The sequence below is a fragment of the Malus sylvestris genome, chromosome 4 (assembly GCF_916048215.2).
Source record: "Malus sylvestris chromosome 4, drMalSylv7.2, whole genome shotgun sequence".
In the NCBI taxonomy this organism is placed as follows: Eukaryota; Viridiplantae; Streptophyta; class Magnoliopsida; order Rosales; family Rosaceae; genus Malus; species Malus sylvestris.
This window is the reverse complement of record NC_062263.1, coordinates 21,752,550-21,776,873: the sequence shown is the minus strand read 5'-3', so window position 1 is coordinate 21,776,873 and position 24,324 is coordinate 21,752,550. Positions and strand designations below refer to the sequence as shown.

Here is a 24,324-nt window from a genome sequence, read left to right as displayed (position 1 = left end):
ACAGTCTTATACATCCGTTAGTCAAACTGTTAAATTTGCCGTTAATTGTGACGTGACACCATAACTGGACGCCACGTGTCATCCATGTTTTTTTTTCTTTTTTTTTTCTTCTTTCTTCTTCTTCTTCCTTCTTCTGCAATTTGTTTTTCTTCCTCCTCCTTCTTCCTTCCTCCTTCTTCCTTCCCCTTCTTCCCCTTCTTCCTTCTTCTTCCTTCTCCTTCTCCTTCGTCTTCTTCCTCCAAATTTGGGGAAGTTTTTTTTTTTTTTTCTTCTTCCTCCTTTTTCCTCCTTCTTCTTCCTCTGACTACAACTTTTTTTTTTTTGAGGAAGAAGGAGAATAACGGGAAGGAAGAAGGAGGAAGAAGAAGAAGGAAGAAAAAAAAAAGTTGCAGTCGGAGGAAGAATCGGAGGAAGGAGGAGGAAGAAGAAGAAAGAAGAAAAAAAAAAAAAAAAAAAACCTTCATCTTCCCCAGATTCGGAGGAAGAAGAAGGAAGAAGAAGAAGAAGAAGGATAAGGAAGAAGGAGAAGGAGGAAGAAAAAAAAAAAAAAACCTTCATCTTCCCCAAATTCAGAGGAAGAAGGGGAAGAAAGGGAAGGAAGGAGGAAGGAAGAAGGAGAAGGAGGATGGAATAAATAAATAAAAAAGAAGTTGCATCGGAGGAAGAAGAAGAAGAAGAAGAAGAAGACCAAATTCAGAGGAAGAAGGAGAAGAAAGGGAAGGAAGGAGGAAGGAAGAAGGAGAAGGAGGATGGAAAAAATAAATAAAAAAGAAGTTGCATCGGAGGAAGAAGGAGAAGAAGAAGAAGGGGAAGGAAGAAGGAAGAGGACCTCAGATTCGGAGGAAGAAGAAGAAGAAGGAGAAGGAGAAGAAGGGGAAGGAAGAAGGAAGAGGAAGAAAAAAAAATTGCAGAAGAAGGAAGAAGAAGAAGGAAGAAGAAGAAAGAAGAAGAAGAAAGAAGAAGAAGAAAGAAGAAAAGAAAAAAAAAGAAAAAAAGGAAAAAAACAGAAGAAAAAAAACGTGGATGACACGTGGCGCCCAGTCATGGTGCCACATCACAATTAACGGCAGATTTAACAGTTTGACTAACGGATGTATGAGACCGTCCCAAAATTTACACTTTAGGTATGACTCTGAGACAAAATAAACTTGATGTACTAAATGTTGACAACCACAAAATATGAGGGTAGTAAATAGTCTTTTACCCTATTTATATATACTAAAACTCAAACTCAAGTGATACTGCTGAGTATTTATCAAATATAACCAAATATTAGCCCTGAATTTCAAAAATGTCATTTTTTATAAAAACTTTCAAATGTATCAAAATATCACTTAAATAGACACAAATACCCTTAAGCTTTTAATCTAATAAATTAAAAATAAAATATATCATTGCATTAAAAAAAAAAAAAACCAAAACCCTATTAGATGAATGAATTCTCATGGCAAAACCTAAAAATAGTGTTTTCTCTTATACTAGTCTTTCGGCTAATAGTAACCAAATAACTTTTCCTTTGAAAATCTAGTAGTTGACAAGGAAGATGGAACAATACATCAAGCAGTGGTAAATATAATCAGGAATTTAGATGAAGAAGTTGATGAAGAAGGCAATAAACCAAAGTGAACAAATGATAATAAATTAACTTTCACTTATCTCAAATTTAAAGGTTTGTACAACCAATATAAATGATAAAATGATTGAAAGAAAATTGTATTCATTAAACTATAAACTTAAAAGGGTTCTACCAAGTAGGATGAAGTTGAACGGGATTCCAATCGGTTTGTTCACCAACTGGCCATATAGCTTCTGTATACATAATGACCAAGGAGTTTGTAGTATAATAATGAGAACACATAGGATAACATGAAATTTTTCAGTGTCCACATGTAGCACAAGCATGTGAGCAAGGTATTTGGTCAAGATCAAATTATTGGCACGTGCAACTCTTTTCCTTTAAATTGACAACTTCAATACGAGATCCATCATATATATGAAATGAGTAAGTTGTGATGGGCGATACCTGCATATTCACACACACACACACACACACACACACACACATATATATATATATATATATATATTACTCAAAACAAAAGAAGAACTAAACAACAACAACAAAAATAACAAAATTCGTATAAAATACAGTTTGTGTGCTCTCTCATGCTTAAAATTGTGCCTAATGTTTTGACTTATATGAAATATGCATGCACCATGATAGGCATTGGGAAAAATAGTTGAGAGAGCCTTCCAAATGCTTTCATGTCTATCAGAAATGAACACCAAGTCATCAATTTTCCCAATTGCTCCTCGTAATTTTGTCAAAAACCAATTCCATGATGCGTCATTCTCTGAATCTCCAACTGCAAATGCTAGAGGGTATATTTGTTTATTGCCGTCCATGCATGTGGCAACAAATAGGGTGCCAAGATATTTACCCTTTAAAAATGTCCCATCGACTGCTATTACTGGCCTAATAGCACTTCGAAAACCTCTTATGCAAGGTCCAAATGACATGAAACAGTACAAAAAACAATTATTCTCATCAGTTTCAATATGTGTTATAGTACCTGGATTTTTGGCTTCTAACACAGCAAAATAAAATGGAAGTAACGCGTAAGATTCCTCTGGTGATCCCCTAACCAACTCCATTGCATGTTCCTTAGCTCTCCAAGCCTTCACATAACTTATACTCACACCCATGTTCTTCCGCATATCTTCTATGATGTCACGTGGTCTATGTACTCGTGATACACCCTCGTACTTAGACTTTATGCTTTGACCAATAAGAGTTTTACTTGCCTGTCGATGATGGCGATTGATAACATCTAATGAGCATGAGTGCATAGTAACGTATTTCCTAACCTTGAAATAGGATGATTGTCGTAATTTAGAGGCACATAGTTTCCACTTGCATTCATCGCCTACACAACCAACTTCAAACCTTTCTTTGCTTGATCTCTTCACTTTGAATTCATAATTGTTCTTCATAGCATCAATACCCAACTTTTTGTTTTAAATAGTCTCGTACAATTAACCTATAACTATCCCTCTATCTGAATTGCACAGTCTACCATGTCTGATTCATGTGCAATATTTTTACACTTGTGAACATTTGATCGGTTAGAGCGGAGTTCATCGGATTGCATATTACTAGACATTTTCCTGAAATATAAGCAAAACAATAAGCAAAGAAGAAAGTGACATATTTATTGAAAAAACTAATTTAATATTGGCCAAATTATTGGTACAGTTAATCGACAATTGCAGACTAAAAGAAAAAAAAAACACACAAAAATAAAAATCATAAAGTAAACCCTAAATTTTCTAAATGCAGTACATGATTTTCTTGGTACCTATGGCTGCAGGAAAACAACCTTGTTATTGGCCCTTGCAAGAAAACTCGATAAATCTCTCAAGGCGAGTATTGCAAACCACGAAATGTACAAACCTCATGACTATTCAAATATTAATCTCAAAATAAATATATAATGGAGTGTAAACCGTGTTACAATCATCATAAAACCTCATGTTTTTGTTTCTTCAAGTTGCAAAGGAAAATTAAATATGAAGAAAAAAACTACAAAAGCAAAGAGAAAACGTAGACAAGGAAAAATGCAATAAATTAACCATCTATACCCACCTTCGTTTAGGAGTGCACAAGTCTTCACCAACCGTCGATGCCTTCACTAGGTTTCCACCATTTTTTAGGTTTTTCCGTGAGAATTCTTAATCTAATAGGGTTTTGGTTTTTTTTTATTTTTTAATTTATTAGGTTTAAAATCTTAATGGTATTTATATCTATTTAAGTGATATTTTGGATACATTTGAAAGTTTTTATAAAAAATGACATTTTTGAAATTAGGGGCTAATATTTGGCTATATTTGATGAATTGTAACAGTAAAATATCGAAAATGCCTTCCAAAATTGTATCTGGTTGCGTTTTATTTCAACTTTTATACAGTGAAAATACGGTTATGCCCTTCCGTTCCACCTCTCGACCATTGCTACGTCTTCTAGCATCTTCCCTTTGCTTTTTACTCTTTTTGCTTCTGTTGCTTTTCACTCTTTCTCCACTAATTTCCGTTCGATTGTTTTGCATTTTGTGCTTTGGTGAGATATTTTATTAGCCTATGTTATGTGTTTTGATCAAGGATTGAATTGGGTATCTTAGTTAAAGCAAAATTGGGCTCTTCCTTTTGCTTCCAACATGTTCTTCCAACCCACCCCAATTCTCTCTCGACAGTTTTCCAGGAAGCACAACGTGAATCCCATCCCGGTTCTCCCGATTCAAAGAAAATTCTTCAACTGGATTTGATTTCAGGGTAACTCTTCTCTCTCTAGAATTTCGTTTGGGATTATCTTTTTCTCTCTACTCCGCTGAATCTCTATGGCCTCTGATTGAATCTTTTCTGAAATGGGTGTTCTAAAGCAGCTGTCATCTTTGCATACAACTTCCTTGCTGCTGCGTTGGGGCGACGATCTGAAGTGAAAGGCCTCAAATTTACAACTAATACAAATAGAAAGTATTGCTTATCGCATTTTATCTTCGAGCTTAATCCATCACTTGATATGCAGTACTAACTCAGTTGTTCATCAATTTGTTTCACTTTTAGGTTTTATTATGGTAAGTAATTTCTCTATTTCGAGTATCATGCATCTGTTTTTCATTTCCACTGAATGCATATATTTATTTCGTAATGCATTCTTTTGTCCTGTCATTAATGATCATATGTTTGCTAAGCATGATCATGTGCAATAAAATGCATCTGGTGACTTCATTAATCCTCTATCTAATATTTGTATTAGTTGATTGAGAATTATAGTTACACGATTTCCCAATAATGCATCGAATCGAAGGTTTTTCTCGGAATTTTTCGTTTTCTGTAATGATAGTTGCAATAGACTTGGATTGTATTTTTGCTAATTACTATGATATGCTAGCTGGGGAACTTCGATTAGTATGCTAAATTCTTAAAACTGGGACGTCTTGATGTTTACAGACGGTTCTTCCAACATCAGCAACTATATCAATTCTGCACCAAGTCCCAGAAGGTCATGTTGGGGTATATTGGAGAGGACGCGCTCTTTTGAACACAATTATAGATCCAAGTGATGTGCATTAAGAAGTTGCTTGCATAGGGCCTTAACTTTGCCTGCTTCTCATTATTTCAAATTTCAGGTTTTCATCTCAAGCTGCCTCTGGTCACCCATTTTGAACCCGTTCAAGTAACCCTGCAAACTGATCAGGTAACTTTGGTAATCCATGTTTGGAAGATTGAGGATTATGTCTTTCCATTCATTATAGTTTTGAAAGCTTCTGTTAGCAACATTGTAGGTAAGGGATATTCCATGTGATACAAAAGAGTGTGTCATGATCAATTTTGAGAAGATTGAGGTAAGGCTATGCGATATTATTCTTAGTATTTGTATATTATTTTCACTTAGTTGAAGGTCTTGAAAAACTCCATTTAATAAATCTAGAATGTGTAATCCTTTAGGAGCCGTTTGATAACCATTTGGTTTTTAGTTTCAAGTTTTTGTTTAGATTTATTTTTGGGCATTTACAATAACTTTAGGATATGTAGATTTAATATTATAATTTAGTATAAATTTATATATTATCTTCTTCTTAGGTTCTTCAAGCATTTAGCTTCTTAAAATGTCATTTTTGAAAAAAGCTGGAGTAGTGCATTTTATAGTGTGGCCTAACTTCCTTTTCATTGAAGTGGGATTTTTTAGAGGGACTGGTGGATCTCTAAAAAGGAACTTGGTGGAAATTCCTTATTACACTGTTCTGTCTCATAAGTTGTGAATTATATATGCAGGTATGGATGTTGTCTTAGCTAGATCGTTGTTTTAAACCAGGGACTTATTTTTTGCTATTACTTTTCAGATTTTACATATGTAGATACTTTCTCTTCATTTTTCAGATGGTTGACAAATTGGATGATGAAATCATGGCAATAGAACTTGGTCCACCTAATTCTAAAGAGGCCCTATAAGGTCATATGCTCTGCCTCAAATTTTCAGAGCTCTTACGTTATATTTTTCTTGCTCCTTTTTAACTCTTGACATGATTTTAGGATGTTGAAAGAGCCCTCTTCCGAGCACATGTCGAGGGTCAACTAAAGGTTAACAAGTTTGTATATTTATTATTAGCTAACTTTTAATTATGATGCCATTAAAAAAAATGTCAAGGATAAGTTGAAGGTTTTGAAAGAAACTAAAGTGGAATTAATTGGAACCGAACCATTTACTAGAAATCGATATATTTTTAGGCGTATTCGGAATACAAAGTAGTATAATAAGTGGTATATGTGGTTTATATTTTCTATACTTTTTCTTATAATCTCTTATGCCTTGGTCTAATTACTTTCTTGAATTCAATCTGTATTTGTAGAAACTTGGTTGCAAGGCAAATTGGAAACACACAAAAGTTTGATCGCATCCTACAGAATTGCCAAATAAGGTCATCTCCATTTCATGCAAAATCAGACTTCTTTCTGCACACAAAAACACTAGGTAAACACGCATTATCCTTATTTGTTCATGATATAATTCTACTGTCTATAAATTTATTTCAATTTTTTGTTCCCTTGCCTAGGATGCTTCCTTAATGACCAACATAGCATAGGACAACTTTTAGTGTTGCAGTAAACAACATTTTTAATAGACGAAATAGGTTTCTCTTTTGATATTTAAATTTCTTTCATTCATGATGAGGTTGTGTATAATTTGCATTGGCATTGGTAACTCAATTTTTGACTCAAACATTGTTTATGAAGATTGAAATTGCATAATCATTCATATAGTTTTCAATCCCGCAGCAACGCGCAAGTACAAATTTTGGTAGACTCTATATCTGTAGACAATTCATTATATCAATACTTCCCCTTAAAATAAATACTTAGTTGTTCACTTTAAAATAAATAATAAATGTTAAAGGTCGGCAGATTGTTACATACTATTAGGGCTGGGCACGGGCCGGGCCGGAGCAGGTACACCATATTTTAAAACAGGAATCAGACCTAACCCGGCCCGTTTGAAACGGACCGGTTTGGTCCGTGTACACGGGTACCCGTTTTTTTTTTCTGGCACAGATTGAAACTTCCACTCCGCCGATCCCATCCCCTCCGACCTCCAGCTCGACCAATAGCTCTACTTCAACTGCTTCAATGGTGTCTCCAACAGTAGCAACACGAGCTTAAACGGCATCGCATCAATCGAGCCCAATGACATGCTAAAGCTCACAAACAAACATTCTCAGAGTCCTCGACTTGAATAAATTGATCCTCCATTTCAATTGACCGAACAGAAGTTCTCAAATTCCACAACTTTCTCCCAAATCACCAAAACACAAACAATCAGAAGATCAAAACTGAGAAATGAGATCTTGGGAGAGACAAAAACACAAACAATCAGAAGTACAAACACAAACTTTCTCATATCTGTAGAGGTTGTATCGCTGCAAAGAGATCTTGGATCATTCGCGAGCTTGAATCGAGCTCAAAGCCTCAAGACTGGAGGGGTTTGAAGAACAAGGAGTCTATTGGCAAGGAGTGGGCCAAAAATTGAAGGGTTAGGGTTAGGAAGGCGAGGACACCGACGAGCTTCGACATGGTTGGTTGGGTTTAAGGAGGGACTCCATTGACAGTTGAGCTCGATGAGACCTAGGATGGGAGGATGGGTGGTGCCGTCGTGTTGGTCGTGACGACAGAGGAGAAGATGACTAAGGGTTGGAGTCGAGGGAGTCAGAGGGACAAACGACGTGGAGTGGACTCGGGAGGAAGGATGATTAGGGTAGAAACTAACGGTTGAGATTGGATGATAGTTTATCATTCAATCTCATCCGTCCATTGCAATTACAAACGGGCTGGTCCGGGTACCAGTTTTTCTACACTTCAGGAACCGGCCCGAACCTAAAATTTCAAAGGCCCGGCCCGCCCCGTTTCTCTTTTTTAAAATTAGGAACCGGCCCGTACCCGCTCCAAACCGTGATTACCCGCCCCGACCCGCGGTTCCTGTACTCGGTTGCCCACCCCTACATACTATCGTTACTCTTATTTTGACATCAATAATGCCACAGATTGGCGACCCCACGATATATGATGGCCAATCCTTTCCTGACTTATAGTTGAGAAATCATGACCACTGAATTAGGATTTTAAGTGGAGCCTCATTCCTACCTCAAATGTGCATGTATATGTTAGAACCCTACCCTATGTCTTTTGCAATTGTACAGAGAGAACGAAACAACAATACAAACAATCAATATTTCATTAACCGCCTTTCCATCTTTACAATCTCCTATTTATCTGTTAACAAGTAACTAACTACTGACAACCTTGTACAGATGTCATCATCCTAATGTGCAATCTGGTAGTATCCTAACAGTACTTATATATATATATATATATAGACAGCCACACGGTGGATGCGGATACAGATCGATGGAGATGGAACGATCTGAATCTGCTGCACACGTATTATTGTTGTCGTTACCAGCACAAGGCCACATCACTCTGATGTTGAGCTTTGCGCAGCTGCTATGCCACGCTGGCATCCATGTCACCTTTCTTAGTACGGAGCACAACCACCTTCTCCTCATCCAACACCATGCCCTCTCCACCCGCTTCCCAACCCTCTACTTCAAGTCCATACCCGATGGCCTCCCACCGGACCCACCCCCGCACCATTCCCCCCTTAATAGACATCGTCTCGTCACTCAGGTCTGTAACCAAGCCACTTCTACGTGATCTGCTCATAACCCTAACCAAAAAGGATGACGAGTCGTATGGCTCCCCCACCACTCGCCGTCTTCCTTTGAGTTGTGTCATAACAGATGGGATCATGTGTTTCGCGATTGATGTGGCAAAGAAGGTCGACATTCCCATCATGGCTATCTGCATCATCAGCGATTGTGGCTTCTGGTCTAACACACTCTCTCATTCTTCTCTCGTTTTCTTTTCCAAATTTATTTTTAATTCAATTAAATGTTTACTGGAGTTGGACATCGTGATGCCACATGTCAAAACGATAAGGTTTTTTAGAGTATGTAATCCCAAAAAAAAAAAAAATAAATAAATAATCAGCATCGATAATGATATGTAGTGCTAGCTACATGTCTACAATAATGAGTAATGTTACACTTAATATATTTTTCATACCACATTTATATCACATTTCTAATAGAGATAGAGTCCATCAACACATATAGGTGTCATCTCTATTAGAAAAGTAGTACAAATAAAAGACGTGATTAGAATAGCATTTTTTATATCATAACTCATGATTGTTTTCCACTTTGTGAGATGAAGCCTTTGAGTTCAAACCTCTTTTATAATAGTTGTTAATCAAAATATAAAGTCCTATGTGATGCAATTTGTTGATGCACAAAATTAGTGAGGACTTTGGTACAACAGAAAGTGTCAAGTTTGTGACATTTGCTAGATTGCTTTGGTCACTATGTGGATAAGTATGTAAATGGACAGAGATAGGGAAGCAAACACAAGATATACATGGTTCACCCAGATTGGCTACGTCCACGAAGTAGAGGAGTTCTCATTAATTGTGAAAGATTTACAAAAGTACATAGGTTCAAGCTCTCCTTAGTGAGTTCTAGTGAATGATTCAGTACCAATGACATTAGGAAATATTGTGAGAGAATGATCTCCTTTTATAGAAGAAATGATCTAGTTTTGTTCTGACTTTGACACGTGTCGTGCTGTGATTGGCCTCTGATGTTGACACGTGTCGTGTTGTGATTGGCTTCCTAGTTTGAGGGAAACTCTCTTGGGTCCTTGACGGTATAACATTGATCAGTGCTCAGTAGTTTCAGAATTGGTCAAGTATGGTACAAACAGTGCTCTCCTAAGTTCATGAGTGAGGGAAGCTTCTCGGTTGGGGACTTGCAATATCCAAGCCATTGAGTAATCACAAAACTTCTAAGTACCGAAATGTGGTATCGTCTTCACTTGTCTTATCTGTCCCATAGGTAAAAGTGGCATCTTATCTGGAAGTACTTCTCTTCCATTTAAGAGTGGTATCCTTATCTGATGTTGACGCACAAGGTAATGTATCATTTTCACTTGAAGCTTACTTGTAGTTTCGGGCTTGGTTAAGTGCGATACAAACCCTATAGTAGGAGTCCCCCAAGTCACCGAGCTAGGAGATCTACCAAAAAAGGTGACAGACAAGGTAAGCAATCAATCCTAGATCAAAAGTTTGATTTTGAGTTTCGACTAATTGTTCTCATTCTCCCTATCTTGTAGGCAACAAGAAGGATAAAGAGAAGAAAAAGGAGAATAGATAATATGAGATACTTTTGCTTTTTGAAAAAGTAAGATGAATCGGCATGTGTTCTGTTGCGCTTGTCTCCACATGCTTCCTTGTATCTTTTTCACTTGCCCTATTTGTTCCTCAAGCAGTTGTGGTATCTTCTCTGTAAGCACAAGATGTTGAAGATGAGTACTCGAGAGCAATGTTAGGTAAGTAATCAAGCAAGGGGTTTCAGGCAGTCAATTCTTGACTGGAAGCTTGATTTCAAGTGCTGACTGATTGCTATCTTTCTCTTTATCTTGCAGGTAAAAGCAAGGGCAAAGGAAAAGACAAGGAAAAAACATAATATGGGATACTCTTGCTTTCAACCCTGATGATATGAGATACTCTTACTCTGGTGTGAATTGTTTGTAAAAGTATTATCGGGGGAAAGGAAGCTGAGTATTTCGAGAAACTTCGTTGGGAATGCCCTCTCGGATGTAAGGAAGAGTTGAGCATTTTTTGCAGGTCTGCCTGGTTATGGAGGATGGAGGTCGACATATATAGGAATTTCTCTAACAGCAAGTAGTAATGCTATTCATTTACCCTTCTCAGTCATAGCAATGTAGTGCGAGCTGCAAGCTTCACGTCTTTTAACTTTGTCAGAGCACTTTGAAAAAGTGTTCTGTGGTATCCGGAAAGTTGATGTTGCGTGTGAAGATTGCGAACAAGTTTTATCCAAGGAAATCTGGCTCTCGAAGTTCAGAGAGTGGTGCCTCTTCAATTTTCGAACAAGAAGACATGTTGATAATCTAGCTCTCGAAATTCGAAGAGCGTTGCCTCTTCGATTTTTGAACAAGCAAATTTGTTGAAGGTGTGTTCTTGGATATAAGGAAAAATTAGGCATTCTTGTGAGTATGCTTTGCCACGAAAGATGGAGGTCGACACATCTAAGGATTTGCCAATTAGCCAGTAGTGGTGTTGTTCTTTTACCCATGTGGGTAATAGTAGAGTAGCTGGAACTGCAAAATTCACACTTCTTAACTTGGTCAGGGATCTTTGAGAAAGCTACCCGTGGTACCAGAAAAGCTGATGTTGCGTGTGGGTAATGTTGACAAATTTTATCCAGGAAGATCTAGCTCTCGAGATTCAGAGAGCAATGTTTCTTCGGTTTTTGAACAAGCAGCCATGTTGCCCTTTCTTTTACAGGGGTGAAGTATTTGGGTTGAAATAATGCTCCCTTGATTTCCCGAGTGAGGAAAACTTCTCGGTTGGAGACTTAAAAGATCCAAGTCACTGAGTGGTCTTGAAACTTCCAAGTACCGAGGTGTACTAGTATATGGTATGAGTCCCCCAAGTCTCAGGTCGAGGAAGTTGACGAATGAGGTGTCTTGCTAGTAGCCAAGTTTCCAAAGTAACAAAACTTCATCATTTTCTTCTCTAAGTGGTAGCCCAAAACTCCTCCTTCATATACATTTGTTATGAAAGTTGTTAGACCCAAAGAAGGGGAAGCTTAGGCCCTTTTTCCTTTTTTTTTTTTTTTTTTTTTTGTTACCATGAATTGATTTTGCTTCACATTATTTTGGTACCATGAATTGATTTTACTTCACACTATCTTCACCTACAAAGCTTCACCTAAAAAGCTTTGTTAGTGAAGCTTTTGGCATTTGAGGTTGAAGCTTTTTAGGTGAAGCTTTGTAGGTGAAGCTTTGATGTTGAAGCTTTGTAGGTGAAGCTTTTGTGTTGAAGTTTTGTAGGTGAAACTTTGTTGGATATCATGAATTGATTTTGCTTCACACTATCTTGATCAAGAGGGAAGCTTTTGGCATTTGTAGTTGCCTTCCATTTGTTGAAGCTTTTGTTGGTAAAGTTTTGTGGTGAACCTTTGTAGGTGAAGCTTTGTTGTTGAAGCTTTTGTTGGTGAAGCTTTGTGGTGAAGCTTTGTAGGTGAAGCTTTTGTGTTGAAGCTTTGAGGTTGAAGTTTTGTTGGGTACCATGAATTGATTTTGCTTCACACTATCTTGATCAAGAGTGTGAAGCTTTTGACATTTGTAGTTGCCCCCCATTTGATGAAGCTTTTGTTGGTGAAACTTTGAGGTTGAAGCTTTGTAGTGAAGCTTGGTAGGTGAAGCTTTATATGTGAAGCTTTGTAGTGAAACTTGGTAATTGAAGCTTTTGTGTTGAAGCTTTTTAGGTGAAGCTTTGAAGTTGAAGCTTTGTAGGTGAAGTTTTGATGTTGAAGCTTTGTAGGTGAAGCTTTTATGTTGAAGCTTTGTAGGTGAAGCTTTAAGGTTGAAGCTTTGTTGGATATCATGAATTGATTTTGCTTCACACTATCTTGATCAAGAGTGTGAAGATTTTGGCATTTGTAGTTGCCTTCCATTTGTTGAAGTTGTTGGTGAAGCTTTGTGGTGAAGCTTTGTAGGAGAAGCTTTGAGGTTGAAACTTTGTAAGTGAAGTTTTGATGTTGAAGCTTTGTAGGTGAACCTTTTGAGAATTGTAGTTGCCCTTCATTTGTTGAAGTTGTTGAATTTCTCAATTTCCTTTTTTTATTATTATTATTTTTTTTGGGAAACTGAAAATTTGAAAATGTGGGAAAAACAACATATACAAATTTTGCTTCCACACTGTTGAGCAAGAGATTGTGATGCAAGCCACACGTTCGAAGGCTTGGATGAACCATATAAATTGAATTTGCTTCGAATAGTCTTGATCAAGAGTGTGTGAAGCTTTCTACGAGTTGTAGTATTTGCATTGTTACAGAGGAGAAATGTCTGAAGCAGATGCAAGAGGGCTGAAGAGCTTGATCATCGTATACCATGCACTGAAGTCATTGTTGGCTTGCAATAAGACTTTGTTGGTGACTATAACTCTTGTTGGGCATAAGTGCTCCCCTAGTTAAGTTGTAAAGCTTGAGGGTTTTTGATTATTTGTGAATGCTAGGAGTTCACATGTACAAGTTGTACCACTCGTCTTCTAGTTGGTGGAATGAATAGTGAGTTGCTTTCATCACTTGGTTGGTGGTACGAATGTGAGTTCCTTCATCACCTTTCATCACATTTCATCACTTGGTTGGCGGCACGAAGATGAGTTCCTTTCTTTACCTAGTTGGTGATAAGAGTTGCAAGTTGCCAAATAATATTAGAGTACAGGTTGTACATTTCATCACCTGGTTGGTGGCATGAAGATGAGTTCCTTCTTCACCTGGTTGGTGATAAGAATGACAAGTTGCCAAATAATATTAGAATACGGGTTGTACATTTCATCACCTGGTTGGTAATAAGAAGGAGAGTACAGGTTGTACATTTCATCACCTGGTTGGTGGCATGAAGATGAGTTCCTTCTTCACCTAGTTGGTGATAAGAATGGCAAGTTGCCAAATAATATTAGAGTACGGGTTGTACATTTCATCACCTGGTTGGTGGCATGAAGGAGAGTACGGGTTGTACATTTCATCACCTGGTTGATGGCAAGTTGCCAAATAATATTTATGTATGAATATGTTGGAATGTATGATGTTTATATTGATTGATATGAGTGATGCTTATGAATGTTTTTCTATGCATGACGGAATCCATGCTTTCGATATGTGAACCATGTTGGTTGTAACACTTAGTATCACTTACTTTGTGTCAAAGTACGCATGTTGGAGCTCTGAGTTGGAGTATAGAGGTAGGTCAGCGTAGACCAAGTGTTCTTATGCTAGGAATGCAAAAGACTCAGAAGAAGTTGTGTGAATTCTCTCTTCTTTAAATATTTGCCGAATGGCTTGTGTGATAAAAAGATCTCAAGCGGTTGAGGGTCAAAACATTTGTAATGTGTATGCCTTCTTATAATATCATTTCCTTCAATACCTAGTCCTCCACTTTGAAAGAGTGAGGCTTGGCCCCATAGTCATAATAGTCGACGGTACGTTCACCCCTAGTTGTCTTGATACAAACTTTTATCCCTCATGTTGTAATGAGTTTGCTGAGAGTAAAAATCATTCCCTTTACCAAGAGACGAATATGTTTGGTGACTTAGTGAGTAGCTAAATGAGGCAGGAAAGGATGCAATGGGTGTCTGAATGGCCAAGATCTCCTCACTTGGTAGAAACGAGTAGCTAAATGAGGTAAGAGAGTATGCAATGGGTGTCTGAATGGCCAAGATCTCCTCACTTGGTAGAACTTGACTTCCACTTCCCACTTATTGATAGGGGTTAATCATATGAAGGTTCCCTTGGTATGTCTTTACCTCGGTAAATGCATGATTGTAAGCTTGCATCATTACCTCAGAGTAAGTCTTCCAAGTGTTAGCATTCATCATGTACTTGAAGAAGCATTCATGCATGCCTACTGTGAAGGCCTTGAGTGCTGTTTTATCGTCTGCCTCAGCACAACGAGAGTACTTATAGCATAAACGATCGGCATATTCACGCAATGACTCATTTGATTTATGACGAATAGTGTATAGCTCATCAGCGGAGTGTACACGATCAGCTTGGAAGATGTGTTGAGCCACAAAAAGTCTCCTTAGCTCAGCGAAGGAATCCACAATATTAGGTCGAAGACGACAATACCAATTGAGAGCTCCACTAAAGAAAGTTGAGGAGGAATATGAGACATCGTTCTTTATCATTATGTCTTCGGTATGCCATGGTAGATTCAAAGAGGTATATATGCTCAATCAGATCTTCCCTCACAGTATAAGATTGCAAGCCAAGCTTCTATTTCGTTTCTCCTTGTAGAGGGGTGCCAAGGATTCTCTTTGTCAGAGGGTCGGGCCTTGGTTGATCCCAGCGAGGGATTTGGGCATGACGCTCGGCCTTTAGCATGTTCACCTCTTCGAGGAGATGTATGATAAGAGGGTCCTGAGTGGAGTCAGGCATCATTAAAACTCTTATTTGCAAGTTTTCCTCATCCCTTGGAAGTATGGAAGTTTGGTCAAAGGCATGTGGCTTTTTCTTAGATTCACCGTACTGACTTTCGAGATGTGCCGTTTAGAAGTCCTAGAGTCTCCTTCACCTTTTTGTCCCTCCAAGGCATGTGGTTCCTTTCTTGGATTAGGCGTTGGCCTACGTTGTGGTAGAGGACCGAACCCTTCAATGACTCTTAGGTCTTTGACCCTTGAGCCTATGTGGATAGAATTTTCTCGACAGTCTTAGGAAGTCCTGACAGTCACGGTAAACGGCTATTGATCTTTCCATTCCTTCTGCAAGAATGTGCCTTCCTCCATTTCTCCTACTTCAGGTCGAAGCAGCTGGGTTGAGAGAAGTCGCATGTTGATCAACATTTCGATGAGTAGCTCGCTCCTCGTCAGGAATACCCATGTTGAAGACAGGTGAGCCTCTGTGTTGAGGGGCACCCAGTTGATAGTTGATTTCCACGGGGGTGATGAGCTCGTGTGTTTAAGTATGCCTAGCCTCATGGAACGTCTCGAAGAGTTTCTCATACTGCTCCTGAAGGACCTTATTCTTCATTGCTATCTTGTTGTTCTGAGCCTCTAGCTCTACAACTTTAGCTTGAAGAGCGAACTTCTTTCGTTCTTTCTTTCGCTGCCTCACACTAGGCTCGATGAAGGTGTCGTTCTGTGTGATGTGGCTTCCTTCGCTCCCCATGTTGGAGAGTGATGCCTGGTCAAAAGAGAGTGTACCAATGGTGGAAACCAGCTTGACAAAGCTGAAGAGAGTAGGAATAAGTGTGATTCCCACAGACGATGCCAAATGTTGATGCACAAAATCAATGAGGACTTTGGTACAACAGAAAGTGTCAAGTTTGTGACCTTAGCTAGATTGCTCCGGTCGCTAGTGTGGATAAGTATGTAAATGGACAGAGACAGGGAAGCAAACACAAGATGTACGTGGTTCACCCAGATTGGCTACGTCCACGAAGTAGAGGAGTTCTCATTAATTGTGAAACGTTTACACAAGTATTTAGGTTCAAGCTCTCCTTTAGTGAGTTCTAGTGAATGATTCAGTACCAACGACATTAGGAAATATTGTGAGAGAATGATCTCCTTTTATAAAAGAAATGATCTAGCTTTGTTCCGACTTTGACACGTGTCGTGCCGTGATTGGCCTCTGATGTTGACACATGTCGTGTTGTGATTGACTTCCTGGTTGGAGGGAAACTCTCATGGGTCCTTGACGGTATAACGTTGACCGGTGATCAGTAGTTTCGGGATTGGTCAAGTATGGTACAAACACAATTCTTTGTTCTTTATTTTTACGATATAGCAGTTGAGAGTTAGGGAAGTGAGAATCAAAGAGTGGCTACTAAAATTAGGAAGACAAATTGTCTATTTTACTTGCCTGATTTCATCAAAGAATAAAATTTGATGAATTATCTAATTAACAAAAAAAAAGAAAATATATGTCGTCTCCCGCAATATTCAAACATCTAGATACATCAAATGAACTTATTTTGTCGTGACTAGTAGCATTTTTTATACTCATTTATACATATGGTACAATTCCTCCTAGCAATTTTTTAAAATAAAGTCTATTTCATATTTTTACCGTGACTAGTCATGCAAATCTGCTTCTAACTTTGTAACAGATGAAGACATGGATAAGAAGATTAGCGATATTCCGGGGATGGAAGGCCTTTTTCGGCACCGAGACCTACCAAGCTTTTACAGAGTGCCAATTGACCACCCATCTACTAAATTTTTCATGGAAGAGACCAAAGCTATTACTCGTGCTTCTGCTTTAATAATCAACACCTTCGACGGCCTCGAAGCCTCAATTATTCCCACATATCCACACTTTTCCCCAAAGTTTACACAATAGGCCCTGTCCACGCTCTTGTCAAATCTCGCGTTGGCGATGTCCTGTCATCCTCTACCTCTTTGCGCCAAGAAGGCCGTCGTTGCATTGCGTGGCTAGACTCTAAACAAGTGGGATCTGTTATATATGTTGACTTTGGCAGCTTAGTTAAGTTGAGACGTGACCAATTATTTGAATTTTGGCACGGCTTGGTCAATTGCGATACACAATTTATATGGGTGGTGCGGTCAGATATGCTTTGGGGGGAGCAAGGAGAGCATGTGATTCCGACGGAGCTAGAGATGGGTACCAAAGAGAGGGGCTTTATAGTGGAGTGGGCCCCATAAGAAGAGGTCCTGGCCAATGTATAAAATATCAATGATATCGGTAGTCCAAAAATATGGAAATATCGATGGAAATATCGGGATATTATCGATATCGATAAAAATTGAATAAAAACCACGGAAATTGTAAGAAAAACTCAGAAATTTTTATTGAAACTTTACAGGATGTTTATTTAGTCAATTATCTATTAGTTTATCACAAAAAATTAGAAAGAAATGCATTTATAATGGATTTAACTGATTTAAGTTGATTATATAGCGAGTTGGCAAACATTGTGAGTGTAGAAAATATATAGTAATTAATTAAAGAAGTTTAAACACACCATAATCATTTATATATAATGAATTGGTACAATATTTTACATTTTATACATTACATGGTAAGATACATGAATTAGGACACAGTTGCCCATATGTATTGGATTAATAAACTAATTTTGATTTTTGTTGTTAACGCAGGAAACAAGTTAAGGAAGCAAACAGATAAATAAAAAAGAGACTGGGCAGGTAAAAGATGAGAAAAAGCAGAGTAAAAAGAAGTGGGAATATTCGTCAAACGAGACACACAAACCCAAAGGCGCATTCATTTCACAAAATTGTCGTCTTCCAAAACGCACGAAAATAGGTCCCCCACTCCCCACCCTCTATATCCACCCCCACCTCCCTCCTCCCTCCGCATTACCCACCCCCATCTCTCCACACACCCTCACAGCTCATACAATTTGGGCTCTGGGTTTTCCGATTACCCACCAAATCTTCCCAAAATTACTTTAAAACCTCTGATTGTAAGCAATCAATAAGAAGATTCAGACTAGTAGGTTGTAATCGTTCGATGAAGAGAGCATCATCGGGGGACTATTCGATGGCGACGGTGAGTTTGGCGGATGTGAAGATGGAGGAAGAGGAGGAGATGGTGGTTGACTGCATTGACCAGGATGAGCTGAAAGGGGTGGGCTTTTCAAATCTAGACAATAATCTGATCTTCGAGGTGTTCAAGCACGTGGACGCGCGGACGTTGGGGATGGCGTCGTGCATGAGCAAGTAGTGGCACACGACGATGGAGGACGAGCGGCTATGGGAACTGATATGCACCAGGCAATAGGCCAACATCGGCTGCGGCAACCAGCAGCTGAGATTTATGGTCCTCGGCTCGGCGGATTCCGGCGGCTCCACTCCCTCTCTATCTGGCCGTTCAGTAAGCCCTCATCCGCCTCTTCCAGCTCTACTCCTTCTTCTTCCTCGTCAGGTGCGTCCTCCTTACGATAATATTTATAATATCGCGATATTTAGACGATATTTCAATGGATACGTGTGAAAATATCAATGTCTCACAAAAATGATATTATCGACGAAATATCGCCGATAATATCTAAATTTAAGACATTGGTCCTGGCTCACAAAGCTGTGGGAGGGTTTTTAACCCAATGTGGGTGGAACTTCATCCTTGAGGGCATTTGGGCGAGAGTGCCGATGCTTTGTTGGCCTCAGCTGGCAGAACAACAGGTGACTAGTAGATGGATTGGTGAGGTTTGGAGGATTGGAATTGATATGAAGGATACGTGTGAGAGATCCATGGTGAAGGAGATGATAAGGAGATTGATGGAAGAAGGTGATGAAAGAAAGGAAATTTTGAGGTCGGTGGAAAGATTTTCGAAGTTAGCCAGGGTTGCTATTAGTGAAAATGGGTCTTCATACGATAACCTGGACAAACTTATTCACGACTTGAGAAACTTGTGATGAATCGCTAGAATGAAAGGACTTTTATAGAACGGGTTTGATGCTCTAGCTTTGTAAACTTATTCAAGACAACCCTCTCATTTTCTTCTTTCCAATCTTAAATTCTTCATAAGTCTCTCATATGGTAACGAAATCACGCAAAGTTAAAGGCTATGAGTTTGTATTGAAGCCCTCTTTCTTCTAAGCCCTCTTTCTTCTAATACAAAACCCACACGTCGAAACTCAATGTTCAGAGAGATTGAGCTCTCCAAAGGAAACACTTTTTCCGGTGAATATGCCAATTTTCAATCGAATGTGACGAAATTGGTTCTCGACCCAAGACAGAAGTTTAATCCTCTCTTCTTGGGTTTCCTTTCCATGTAAGTGCTTCCTTAAAGATTTGGTTCTAGAAATTGTAACAGTGTTCAGTTCTAGAAATAGTGGTAGTGTGCAGCTTTAGAAATAGTGATAGTTCTATTCTAGGAATAGTGTAGTGTTCAGCTCTAGAAATAGTTACAATGTCCATTTCTAAAAATAGTGGCAGTGTTACGCCCTGATCCCAAGATATGTCCAGGATTGACATGTGACGTCACTAAGTAACTATTCATCTATCATGACCAGCCTCTGATACATGACCAAAACAAGTCAATAGTCCAAACAACGCAGTGATTTTCCCTTATATTATGGATGCATCTAATCTCTATGTTAGATTGTTTACGTACCCTAAGGCAGGATCAAACCATTCGTAGTTCACCCTTTTGTTAAACTCCGACATTTCTCGTAGTACTTCTTAGCAGAAGAAACTCATATAATAGTTCCATAATTACTCAAGGAACTCACCGAGCATGATTTACTAGCTTCCGAACTATAAAACGATAACATATGACCACTAGGATTGTCATTCCTTCAATCACATATATCACACCGTTTTCTAGTACAATATTGCACTCAATAACATATAAGATTTCAAAGAACCAACAATGCACAATATTATTCTTTAACCAATTTGATTGTAATAATAACATTCATATCCATACTTTACGAAATTATAAACAATTTGATCAGCACTTCTAAATCAACCACAAAGCTTCTCGAATCTTTTGTTTATAAGTATGTTGAAAAAAGTAAGGCTAAAGCGTCATAGTTTGGCCAAAGCCTACAACTTTTATGTTTATGCAATATATGCCGATTCAAAAGAAACCGTAAAGATTTCTAGGGATCTAGTTTCATATCACTCAATGGTATCGAGAAAAATACAATTCCAGATCATTATATGGAACTGAGGCAATGCGGGGTATCCAGACCACTCAACGAGACCCCAAATAGAATACAATTCCAGAATATTCAACGGAGTCAAGATGGAGTGGAGTATCCAAACCACTAAATGGAATCCCACTCTAAAATGTGTATGGTTCCCCAATGCGAATTAAGCAGGCTGAACCATAGACATCCAATAATATGGTTCCCTAATGCGGATTTACCAGATGGAACTACCAATAGAAATACAATAATCAAATAGGCAATGACCTCCTAATGAGGATTAACCAAGCATAGTCACCCCTATAATGTGTATGGCCCTATAATAAGGATTAACCAAGTTGAACCATATGCATGGTCAATAGTGGGGTTCCCAGTAGGACCACACCATGGAAACTGAGTAATCAAATACGCAATGACCCCCTAATGCATATTAACCCAGCAAAATCACCCTTATAATGTGTATGGTCCCCTAATGCGGATTAATCAAGCAGAACCACCTATGAAAACCTAGTAATCAAATAGGTAGTGACCTTTAATATGGATTAATCAAGTAGAATCACCCCTATAATGCGTATGGTCCCCTAATGTGGATTAACCAAGCAGGATCATCAATGTACCACTGCTACATGGTACAATCGCATTATCACACAACCTATCTCCTATGTCAACACCTATGATTTACAACTTAAGGACATACACTATCAATTTCTCACGAGTCACGACAACTAACTATCTTGTCATACAAGCATAGTTCTACAAAATACTGCTAATAGGATTCCAGGCTCACATTTTCATACTAGTAACCATACAATTCATTTGTATCATTTAAAAGTTCAATAAACATGTATATCACAATAAGGTGCCACTTGCACGTATATCAAGACACATATCAACCGGAAAACCACATCATTGTGATGAGACAACTAAGCTCCATGAAGCCTTAACAACATTCTAAAAATAAATGACACGCTAGAATAATTCAAGGCACGTTGACGTAAAAGTCAACTATCGATCGAAGGTCAACAGTAGGGTCCCCAACCTTAATAATCCAGTTCGGAAGATTTGCCTACCAAATTTTTAATTTGTAACTTCCTAAGAGTCTCAATGTATTTCTAAAACAACATATTAAAATTTCGTGATAATCTGATGTTCAGATTCCAATCGCAAATTTCAGTGGAAGTTAACTATTAGTTCTACAAACTTAGAAATTTAATCTGGAAAGTTCCGTATGTCGGGTTTCTAATCCGTAAGTTTTGAAGGTCCTCAAATAATGCATATAATCACATATTATAAATTGGTGACGATCCAACGGTCAGATCATCTACGATTTTACAAATGTCAAGAATCTAAGATTCTTCAATTTGAAAGATTCGTACATTGGATTTTCGGTTCATCAATTCCTAAGATTCTCGAATATTATGTCTAACAACATATTAAAATTTAGTGATAATCCAACAGTTGGATGTTCGCCTACTACAAAGGTTTACTGGCGAACTTTAACGAAATTAAGCTCAATCAATGAAATTATATCCAACGGATGTGAAAAATGGGCTCAGGGCATCAAAATTGGTCAAAGTAGGTAAAATGGGTTGTTAGGCCCATGCACTGCCGCCAGGCGCCAACGGTGTACCCCGTCACGAACTCGTTGAAGCTCTAATGTCCAATCTGAAGCTCAGTTTTGTTAATGGGGCCAAGGGCTGTCAAGTGGTGATGATGATCGTCGATGCTGCAAAAGAGAATAAGATATCACCGTCGGGAAGTCTCGGGAAGACCGAGCTTTGTTTCATCATAAACAGTGGCCAAACGCGGTCAATCATGCATGGAAAATGCTTAGGGAAGGAGGGGAATGATTTCCAGGTGGTGGCTAGGACTGTTGCGGTCTAATTTCGCCAAAATCGGCGTCGGAAAAGCGCCTAGAAACCGGGTCTAATTCTTGGTCACACACGGATCTTATGGTGGAATCCGGGTTGGCCTCTAATTGGTTATCCCTCCTCCTTTTCTAGCTTTTCTAGAGTCCCTATACATAAAAAACACACAAATGACTAATTTGCCCCTGCCTTTGTAATCTTATAATAACTCATTCGTTATAACTTCAAGTTTTTGCTTACGCGCTCGTGGGATCAAGCTCTAATTTAATGAAAATAAAATATTTTCGCGTTAATACGAAAATACGTAAAATTAAATAGTAAAATCTGGGGACGAGATTTCACTAGCAATGTTCAGTTCTATAACTAATAACAGTGTTCAGTCGTGGAATTAGTTGTAGTGTTCAGTCCTAGAAATAGTGGCAATGTGTAGTTCTACAAATAGTTTTCGTGACAATATTCAGTTCTAGAAATAGTTATAGTGTTCAGTTCTAGAAGTAGTTGGAGTGTTCAGTTCTACAAACAGTGGCAATGTGCAATTCTAGAAATAATAACAGTGGCCACTTATAGAAATAGTTGTAGTGTCAATATTCAGTTCTAGAAATAGTTGTAGCATCAGTATTCAGTTTTAGAAAAAGTTGCAGTGTTAATATTCAGTTTTACAAATAGTTGTAATGTTTAATTCTAAAAATAATGACGGTCTCATTTCTAAAAATAGTTGCAGTAGTTTGGAAAAGCCTTTTTCATTAAAGTTGTGTTCTTTTTACTAAATAAAGTTATTACAGTGCTTTTGGTCAAGAAAAAAAATTTAGAAAAACTTTTTTCATTAAAGCTTTTGTTCTTTTCATTAAATAAAGGTATTAGGATGTTTTTAGTTTAATAAAAAAAAGTTTGAATAAATGCTTTTTATTAAGGAAGCATTTTTGCTCACCACCGTAAATTATGATGTATGCTCACTCTACATCTAACTAATTGACACGTGTCATTTCACTTAACTCTAGTTAACTTTCATATTAAATGTTAGTTTTTCAATTTTGAAAAAAATTAACCAAGATTAAGTGAAATGACACGTGTCAATTGATTAAGTGTATGGTGAGCATACACCATAGTTTATGGTGGTGAGCAAAAATGCTCCCTTTTATTAAAGCTCCATTCTTAAACCGTAGATTTTGTTGGATTTTGTGGTTTCGGATAAGCATGTGTTTTGATAAAAGGTTGCCAAATTTATTATATAGTGCTACTGGGAAGAGATTCCCTCTAGATCTCGCCCACCAAAGCCACATAATCAATTAATCCGGACCCTTGAAATTTAATTCAACGGCTAAAATTATTATAACTTTTAAAGGAGCTTCTTGTTTGTAACCGTTGGATCAAATTTTAAGGTCCGAATTAATTGATTATGTGGCTTTGGTAGGAGAAATCCGGAGGGGATATCTTCCAAGCACTAACCTTACCCCTTTGGCTTATTTCTACCTCCACTATTTATTAAAAAATATAATTCCCAATTTATCCTCACGTAAAATGTCATATAAGGCCTGATGGAAAACAAAATTAGATCGTTCACTTTCGCCCACACTGCCAGCAACTCGTAATCTCAATTCCCATACATCTTGTCTTCATTTTATTCCTTCTAAATTTTAATTTATGTTTATTGGATCCTGAATTATTGAATCTATGATTGAATCGCAAATTGATCTTGTTGTATTCATCCAGCTCGTCGTAATACAAATCCAAACGCACTGAAAGCATCAAACCGGATATGGATGTGTAGACACTGAAATTTCGGGAATTCCCGTGTTTACAGGATGTCATCGGAGTTTCTTTCTCTACCAATGTCACTTCTAATTCCTTTAGCTTTGGTTCTATGATTGGTTGAATGACTAACTCTTCGTTCTATTGCTGCATCACCTCCGTGGTCAGCTGTGGGGATAGTCGGGATGGTGGTAAAAGTGCAAAAGGGTGGTCACTGTTTTGCTTCCTTATAACCATTTTTCTTATATTTTTTTCTTTTTGAGTTGAATATTAAATTATTATTTAAATAATTGAAAATAGATGGGAGAACAGGATAAAGAAGCAATATGGTAGTCGAATTATGTGCTTCTCATCGGTCAATAATGTCTATGCGAAGGG

The 24,324-nt window shown here is 38.1% G+C and overlaps 1 pseudogene; it reads left to right on the top strand.

Moving 5' to 3' along the window:
* The first annotated feature begins 8,333 nt into the window (after window positions 1-8,333).
* LOC126620076 (7-deoxyloganetic acid glucosyltransferase-like) lies at window positions 8,334-19,090 on the top strand (annotated as a pseudogene).
* The last annotated feature ends 5,234 nt before the right edge of the window (window positions 19,091-24,324 follow it).